This window comes from Camelina sativa, chromosome 5 (assembly GCF_030686135.1).
Source record: "Camelina sativa cultivar CO46 ecotype springtype chromosome 5, ASM3068613v1".
Taxonomy (NCBI): Eukaryota; Viridiplantae; Streptophyta; class Magnoliopsida; order Brassicales; family Brassicaceae; genus Camelina; species Camelina sativa.
In genome coordinates, this window is record NC_141884.1 from 32303086 (window position 1) to 32312685 (window position 9600).

Below are 9600 nucleotides of genomic sequence, written 5' to 3' on the forward strand. Positions count from 1 at the left end.
GATGCAATGTTTTCCCATTTCTCAGCGTAATGGCATTGGCGAACTCCTTGGGGTTCTGAACAGCTTTACCTGGAAATTGGCCAGGCTTTGGGGCAGAAGTAGAAGCCGATTGGCCCTCCATGTACCTTATCTTCGAATTCAGAGTTTCGAATTTGACGTTCAGATCATTGTAAGAACATTCCATCCTCTGACTAAGGTCAGCGAACTTCTTTGCAGTATCCATGGAACCGCTAGCTTGGCCCTGAAGAATTTGTTGCATCATCTGCTTCATTTCTTGATCTGGGTTGGTGTAGGCTGAACTGGTTGAGGGCGAAATCGGTGGTCCTGAGGGAGCTTGGTAACCCTGTTGGAACTGTTGTTTTGGAGCGAATCCCGGATTGTAAGGCACAAAAGGTTTTTGTTGCCCTTGCTGTTGTTGTTGAGGCAGGTACACCTGATCTTGTGGATTAGCAACATTGGTACTTCGGTAAGATAAATTGGGGTTCGTCTTGTAGGGGTTGTAACCTTTGTTGTATCCACCCTGATTTGGAACATAGCTGATCTCTTCACTCTGCTCAGCCTCCCCATCTGGAATTTGGAAAGGGTCGTCCTCAGAGACGAAGTGGACGCTCCTCTGCTGGCTCAGCAAGATACGGTCAAGCTTCTCATTGACATTCTTGAGGTCCTTCTTGTACTTCTCTTCAGACCCAGCGTTGCCGTGAAATGTGCGATCATAATCCTCGTTGTAGTTGCCGTCGGACTGAGCGAGATTCTCCACCAGTTGCCAACCTTCATCTACGTCCTTGTTCAGGAAGTTACCGTTAGAAGCGGTTTCAAGCAGCATACGTATTTTGGGAAGGACACCACGGTAGAGAGTACTCAGTTATGACTCGTTGCTGAAACCATGGTGTGGGCACTGGCTGTGGTAACCCTTGAAACGCTCCCATGCTTCACAGAATGATTCTGAGCTTTTCTGAGTGAAGCTGGAAATATCATTCCTGAGACGTGCTGTTCTAGAGTTGGAGAAAAACTTGGTCAAGAATGCCTTCTTGCAACCATCCTAGGTGGTGATTGATCCCTTGGGAAGGTTTTTCTCCCATTGATGAGCCTTGTCTCCCAGGGAGAAAGGGAAGAGGCGCAACTTGTAACCATCCTCACTCACGCCGTTGATCTTGGTGAGACCACAAAGATGGTCGAACTCGTCCAAGTGGTCGAGTGGATCCTCCATAGGAAACCTGTGAAACTTGTTTCCTTGGATCATGGTGATCAGACCACTTTTGATCTCGAAGTTGTTGTTCGGCACGGCGGGAGGGACGATTCCAGCATGTTGAGTATGAGTGTTTGGTGCATCCCCAGCACCAATGTTTCGCGGTCCCTGATGTGGTTCATTCTGGTGTTCCATAGTGACTTGTGCGGGATGATCAGTGGGTTGACGAGCTTGTCGTGGGCGTTGCAACCGATTGATTTCGTCGATCACAAGAAGGAGATTCTGATGCCCTCTTGATCTGGTGTGCATGCAAGGTTGCAATCAACAGGTACCTGAGATGCAAAATAAACAAGCAGAAAACCAAAGCAAGTCAGTACTCAGAACAGAACTTAATCTTGCAAAACTTGAAATCTTAAATGTAGCAAAAAGAATCCCAAATGGCAACAGCGCCAAATTGATACTAGGATTTTTGTGTGTCTTATCCTAGCAGGTTCAATTAACCTTATGTGCTGTAGTACTTAAGGTTGTCAATCCAAATGGGATGTTGCTAACACTCAAGATGCAATCAAGCAATCACACGTCAAGCCAATTCAAGAAGAGTGTTTTTCTAACAATCCTAAAATGGTCAAAATACAAAACGGAAATGAGTTACAGAAACGAAACGAAAATGTATGACAAGAAGCAAGCAAGAAGAAGTAAAACCGAAAACGATTCTAAGCATGAACAAATGAAACAGTCTCGGGAATGTAATATCAATCAAAAAGATGAAAGTCCTAAGGATGGGAGTAATTGATGTCGGTGGAGTATCCTAGTCTACAGAGTGTTTAACATACCACATGCAAACTATCCCTAAACAATGAACACTACAACTTAGCTAATCCAATCTCTTGACAAAAGCTACTCAGACTCAACCACTTCCATACCTAGCTCTCGCTAGAGAAACATGGTCGAGCAGGCATGACAAACAAGTTAATTCACGTCAACAAACATCCTAGACAACTAATCTCTTAGGCTAGGAACGTAAGTCTCTGGCACTAGTTGGTCAGACATTTCATCAAACACCTTTTGGGTGTGGAAATATCTCGAACTTAGTCCCAATTGATCAGAGAGAAACTCGTATTTCTAACTCTAGTCCAGAAGGGAATCATACAACCAAAGCTTAAACACTCTACATCCTAAGATCCTCCACCTAATCTATCCCATCCTCAAGAACTAACACACTACTCAGATCCAGAAATCATCACCAAAGATACAAACTCAGAAAACATTGAAACAAGCATTCTTAGATTGGTAAAAATGAGATAAACAAGTTTGTAGAAGAAATCAAATGCAAATACTCAATGTATTAAGAGATATCTGGATACAAAGTCTGAGAACGATTTTTGGTGGCTAGGGAAACCTTACAAAATAAAAACGAGATAAAAACTTAGATCCTGTCGCAAAGACTTAACAAAACGTATTTATAGGAAAGACATAAAATCCCTAAAACTTAAAACGACAAGATGAAGAGTCGGTTTGGGAATCTCCTGAAGCGTGTAAGATGGAACGTCTTCCTGACATGTGCGAACGAGTAATGGCTCGAGTGAGTGATGGCGTTGGCTCGAGTGGAGTGATGGCTTTGGCTCGAATGGAGTGATGGCGTTGGCTCGAGTGGAGTGATGGCGTTGGCTCGAGTAGAGTGATGGCATTGGCTCGAGTGACACGACTCAAACAGCACGACAGCGTGACTCGAACGGCACGACAGCGCGACTCGAACGGCACGACTCGAACGGCACGACAGCGCGACTCGAGCTGGATGTATACGCTTCAACTAAAACGATGATAACTTTTGAACCACAGCTCCGATTGGCTTGAAATAAACGGCATTGGAAAGATGACTCAATTTTCTACAACTTTGGTGAAGACGTCGAAAGCGGAATCCCCCGACCGGTGGCTCGAAGGACGACTCGAATGGCGACTCGATCGACGGTCAAGGTGTTGCTCGAGTAGGTGACTCGAACGACGTCGAACAGCGACTCGAACGGCGATGCTGAGCGATGTGTTCCCAACGTCTCCTAGATACCTGAAATACTCCAAAATGCACAATGTATGCAAGGATGATGTAAGAACTACCTAGACATGCAAAGTGTATAGAAAAGACTAGAAAATGTTGCAAACCAATCAGTTGTCCTAGCTAAATGCATGATAAACATATGCTAAAAGGAGACAAAATATAGACATATCACACTCGAGCACCGACACCGCCCGCACCAACCCCCTCAGCGCCTACGGTCCTATCAGTACCACCACCGGCCACACTCATGGACCCCTTCTGGAAGTCCTGCGACTCGCCGACACCCCCAGCTATCACACTCTGCTCAACAGACTCACTCACTGTTGGGACTCTGCCCCTACCACGACCACGACCGCGTCCCCGACCACGTTCGTGTCCACGACCAGCAACAGCTCCACCCTTAACCATCTTTACTACCCAGAACAGAAAGCTAAGTACACAATTCAAAACGACACACATCTTACCGTGAAATCTCATTGAAGGCTCGAAGAGGATGATACTAGGACTCCATACCACAAACAAATTGACTAACTACTCATAATCAATTTCCTCACACAACATCATATATCAAACAACAGGAAAATAATTCACCCAATTAAATTCCTAACCGCTCTAACCATCTACTTAACCATCCTAGAACCGTAAAGGCTCTGATACCAAATTGAAACGACCTGACCCGTTTTCTATTTTTTAAATAAATACAAAACATAATTAAGCATCCCATACTACTTAATTAAACCACCCAAACCACAATTCCTCATTAAACCAATAACAACCAATATGCACAGCGGAAACATACCATACATACAGAACCAACACATAATCAATGCAATAACATTCCTAAGCATTATATCCATCAACCTAGCATAACTCTATCCAAGGTTCCAAGATAAACAATATAACCAAGTCCAACAACACACAACCGAGAGCCTAGATCATCCTCCTCCTCATCGCCATGATTCCACATCACATACCTGCACACCACAAACAAATTGAGATGCGTAAGTATTATCACAAATACTTAGTGAGGCAATCCTCCCATCTACTGGGCTATACACACAAGCAACTGAGATTCCAATGTTTAGCAAACAACAAATAAACACAACAAACCAGGAAAAAATAATCGCAACACACAAGTTGGTGTCGACCGACACCAGAGTGGTGTCGATCGACACTGGCCCAAACATGGTGTCGACCGACACCGACCCCGCAGACACGTTCTGCTTGAAGCCGATCGTCGTATCTCCATTTCCAATCATCTCCAATCCGTCCCAAACTCACCCAAAAGCTTCAGGAACCTATAATAACCATAACACAACCACCACAAGCAAGAACAACACCACAAAACACAACAAATCAAGCAAACAAAGGATTCTCAGGCTTAGATAAGCCATGGTCATGCACTCACCTCTTTTGCAGGAAGATTTTTACTCAACAACCACGAATCCAACCCTTAGAAGCCTTCTCCTTTGTTCCTAGCACAAGATCTCCACTCCACAGGAACAGATCTCACCAAAACAGCTTAGAACAAGCCAAAATCTCTCAAGAACACAAACTCTCTCTTTTCTCTCTTTTCTTCTGCAAACGGCGACCAAACACTCTCCTCCACGACCCTAGGTCGACTTTTCCCTTGTATACGTCGGTTAGGAACTTCAATTGAACCAAACCAAACCAAAACGGCAATTCAAACAAACCTGGTCGAACCAAAAAATGATGGTGTCGATCGACACTCTCCTTGGTGTCGATCGACACCCCTTCCCAATAACCAGAAATCGGTTCGCGGGTGTTACATTTATTCCGGTTCTTTCTTTTAAGATTTTTTAAAAAGTTAAATATTTATAATATTTTCCGGTTATATTTTATTTATATTTTATAAAAAGTATAAATATTTATATTTTTTAGAAAGTTAAAATTTAGAAAATGTTAAAAATATTAATAATATTTAAACGTTTATGAAGTTTCAAATATTATAAATATTTAAATTTTATAAGAAGTTTAAATATTATAAATATTTCAATTTTTTTAAAAAGTTAAAATATCTTTAAAATATTAATAATATATTTAAATTTTTACGAAACTTCAAATATGAGAAATACTCAACCATTTTAAGAACTCCAAGTATTATAAATATTTAAAATTTATAAGAAGTGCCAATCTTATAAAATGTAATTGGTTACAACCTAATAAATAACATATCAACTCAATCTAATATTTATAATACAAAACAATAAATATTAAAAATTAAGATTATATAGTGCGAGTTAAAATATCTCGGAAAAGAGTTATATAGCGGGACGGATTTTGTCGATATTTGTATAAATTTAGAATATCATTAATTTGGTGTTAAACGGGTAAAACATTATTTCATTATTTTGTTAACACTATCGGTATCCGAGAATACACATATCTAATTAAATTGATTAATAAATATTATGTAAAAAATAAATTGTATTGCAGTATTATATGGTTTAAACTTTAAACTATAAAATTAACAATTATTATACAATTATAACATATTTAACCAACAAATACAATTTATAAAAAATATTTTAGTTATAAATAATTTGTCATGTGGTGTACCGTGGATCCTAATCTAGTTACTAGTATGATCATACGCGAGGAGGTAAACAAGATCGATGTTTTGGATAGGGTCTACTGTCCAAACCCAACATGTTCGTCACTGATGTCAAAGCGTATCCTTTTTAACATTTTGTCTATAATCTCAATAAACTAAGTAATTTGAATAATGGTTAGTCTAACTAAAAATAAGGAAAACAAATATATAAAATACTTAACAAGAAAATGATTCAGGTTTTAATAAATTTAATATAATTTGAATGATTGAAAACATTTTTTTATTTAATTATTTTAATAGGTGAACTTTCAATTCACATCAACATTTTTTGGATTTTTATGTAAACGAAAAAGGAATATCCAATACAAATATTAAAATTGATACACCAGAAAAATAGTTGTTTGAGACTGTTCAAATTATGTTCACATTAGTGTCATGTTTTCATTACTACTGATCATTATATTTGTAGTTGTGTGTTTTCTCAAAGAGATAAAGAGTTTATTAATAAATTTATCCAACAGTTAAGATATTTTGATACTTTATATTTTTTTGTAGTCTGTTTGATGGTAAAAAGTAATAAAAATATATGGTATAATTTTTCTTTCTTTTTCTTTTATAAAAATAGAATTGTAAGAAAGACTTTTTAAATAAGTGAAAATAGACTAGATTAACTCAAATTTGGAGAAAAATTACCTAATTGACTCCCTCTCGTAGGTCATTACTAGTATGACACAATATTTTGATTAAATTACCAAAAGCCCCAGATTACTTAACAAACAAAAAATTGAAATAAAAAAATAAAAATAAATAAAAAGGAAAACAAAAGTCAATGCTCATACACGACTAAACCGTTTTTACAGTCCAAAGAAAAAAAAACATTGTTTGTCCCGTAATATATATATATATATAAAAAAACCCACATTTTTTTTTTGAAAAAACGAAAAACCAAAAAGTTATACTAGTGTTTAAATTTTTGATTTTAAAATATGACTAATGAAAAATATAAAATTTTTAAAATTTTTTATTTAATAAATATAATTTATAAAAATCTAATGTACAAAAATAATATTCAATTTTTTATAAAAATATTATGTATATAATGAAATGTACAAAAATAATATTCAAAAAATTGTTAAAAAATATGAATTTTAAAAGTATATAGTTTAATAAGTTTTAGAAAAAAATATAATGTATGAAATTACAACTAAAAATAATATATATATATGTATTTAAAATAAGATTTATTAAAATATAATATAATATATAAAATATGATGTTAATTTTTTTAATATGATTTAGAAAAAATTAAATGTATAAAATAAATCTGTTATCATTATATTTATATTTATACATCTAATAAATCTGTTATCAAACACCAAATTTTTGGAAGCAAACAAAAAAACTATCATAACCTAAACAAATCTGCCATAACATATGGTATTCACATATGTCATTTTAGCAATTTTTGAAAAACATTGATAAATCTGTTATCAAACGACAGATTTTTGGTTAAATTAAAAAATCTGTCTTAACCTAAAACAAATCTGTTATCACTAGAAGTCAACCTAGTAATTATTTTTCTGTAAAAATATCTGTCATGTTACGACAGATGCTTATTCAAAAAATAAATCTGAAATAACTATAAAAATAAATCTGCTAGATATTATATAAAATCTTTCATAAATTATGAAAGTCTGTGGTGACTTTATAAATAAGTCTATCGTAAAAAATAAATCTGTCCTCGATAATAAATCTATCGTAACTGTAGTTAAAAAAATATGTCGTCCAAAATAAGTCTGTCATAAAAAATCTGTCATGCAAAAATAAATCGGTTGTGCAAAAACAAATCTGTCGCACACAAATAAATCTGTCACAACTAGTCTGGCAGACTTTTGAAAATATTTTTATTTTCTAAAAAAATTCTGGGAGGGTAAATTTGACTTTATATTTTTTCCTAACAAAACAAAAAAGGGTATTTTAGGTAAGAAAATAACTCATCTAACCCTCAAATTTTATGAGTTAGTTTAGCAATTAATCTCTTAATTTGGGTCAATCTAGTTTTTTTCCCTTTAAATAAAGCCTTTTATCAAAAAGAAGAGAAAAGTTAATTTAGCGTAAATAATCAAGAACAAACTTATTAAACTTTCCTATTTATCTTAAATATAGTTGTATTATGAGCCACACACAAAACATTTTACAAATAGCCTTAGAGGGGGGTATTGAACTTGGAATTTTAGAAGATTTTAAGGTATTTTTAAAATCACTTGTTATTCAATTGATGATTTTTAAAAATCTTTTAAAATCCTATGTTATTCAACTTAGATTTATGCAAAATCATTTGAAATAATTTACAATCCCTTGTTATTAAATCAAGGATTTGTAAAACTTACTTGAAATCTACTGTTATTCAAAATATCACAATTTTTTAAAAAACTACTACTTTGAATGATTCTAGGAGATTTTGATTTGTTTTTTAGTTGAAAATATTCTCTCTCAAAATCATACCATTTGAGGTAGAATTTTACAGGATTTCATAAGAAGAAGAAAATTGTATTTCCTGGCAAATCAAAATTGAAACGGAAACAATCTCACCTCGTCAACACAAAGCCTCCCACTTCTCTATTCCCTTCTGCCACAACACAAAGCCTCCCACTTCTCCTCCTCCGCTCTTTATACTCCTTGCTGTTCAAGCTTCCTTCTCCTGTGCAAAACTCTGATGTCGTCATCCTTACTTTTCCCATCGCGCACATGCTCTCTACCGCGTTTAACGCCCGATTGCCTCCTACCGCCGCTATGTATTGCTTCACTATGTATTGTGCCATCGACATCTCCTGCATATTTCCAATACAAAAAAATGAATGTGAGTAAAAAAAATACGATCTAGATAGTGCTTTCGTCTAGAAATACATAATAGCAAAAGATAACGCAACTTGATAAAAGTCACTTACGAGAGGTTGATCTTTGATGTCTTTGTGGATGGGGTTCTCGTAATCGTTATGGTGGTCAGGCTGAACGGGGAGAGGGATCAAAGGAGCTCCAACGACTCCAAGAAGGAGCTGGATCTCTGCGTTTCGACCACCAAAGAGTCTTGTCATGTTTGTGGCTGTCGCGGTAGGTTTTGACCAGTAAGACTTCATTTGGTTCCATCCTGGTTTTGTCTTGGACGCAGCAAACAACTCCTCAGGCACTGGAACCTCGAGGACGGTTTCTAACCCGTCTTCGAGGTTGTAATTTGGACATAGTTTCCTCATACTAGCACCAACAAAAACAAAAAGAAAAAAAAAACTGATTGGAGGAATTAAGTATTAGAGTACAAGAGAAGATGTATATAAGTTTAGGGATCTCTTTGTAAATACTTAATCCTAGGTTCCTCTGTTCTAGTATATAAACGATTGTAGCTACTCTCATGAGAAATATAATACAAACATTCCTTATATGGTATCAGAGCTTCGATCAACCCTAAAATTTTTCTAAATCTCGTCGCTCTCTGCTTCAATGGCCGCCTCCACTACAAACTCACCTTCGACTGGTGAAGTTATCTTCACCAACAACACAAACACACTCTTCAACGTCAACACTGCCAACGTCACTAAGCTTAATGATACCAACTATCTCATGTGGAGTCTCCAAATCCATGCCTTGATTGATGGCTACGAGCTCTCTGGTTATCTTGATGGATCTACAAAACCTCCTCCTCCCACTGTCACGGTGAATGACACAACTACACCAAATCCTGATTTCACGATCTGGAAGCGTCAAGATCGTCTCCTCTTTAGTGCTCTCTTG

The 9600-nt window shown here is 36.2% G+C and overlaps 1 non-coding gene and 1 pseudogene across 1 annotated transcript; one reads left to right on the forward strand and one right to left on the reverse strand.

Annotated features, from left to right (window-relative positions):
* Positions 1–878: 878 nt before the first annotated feature.
* Positions 879–985, forward strand: LOC147944601 (small nucleolar RNA R71). The gene has a single exon (XR_015558642.1). It is a non-coding gene; the product is annotated as a small nucleolar RNA R71 (small nucleolar RNA).
* A 7425-nt stretch (positions 986–8410) lies between these two features.
* On the reverse strand, positions 8411–9092 carry LOC147944602 (uncharacterized; annotated as a pseudogene).
* Between the last annotated feature and the right edge of the window lie 508 nt (positions 9093–9600).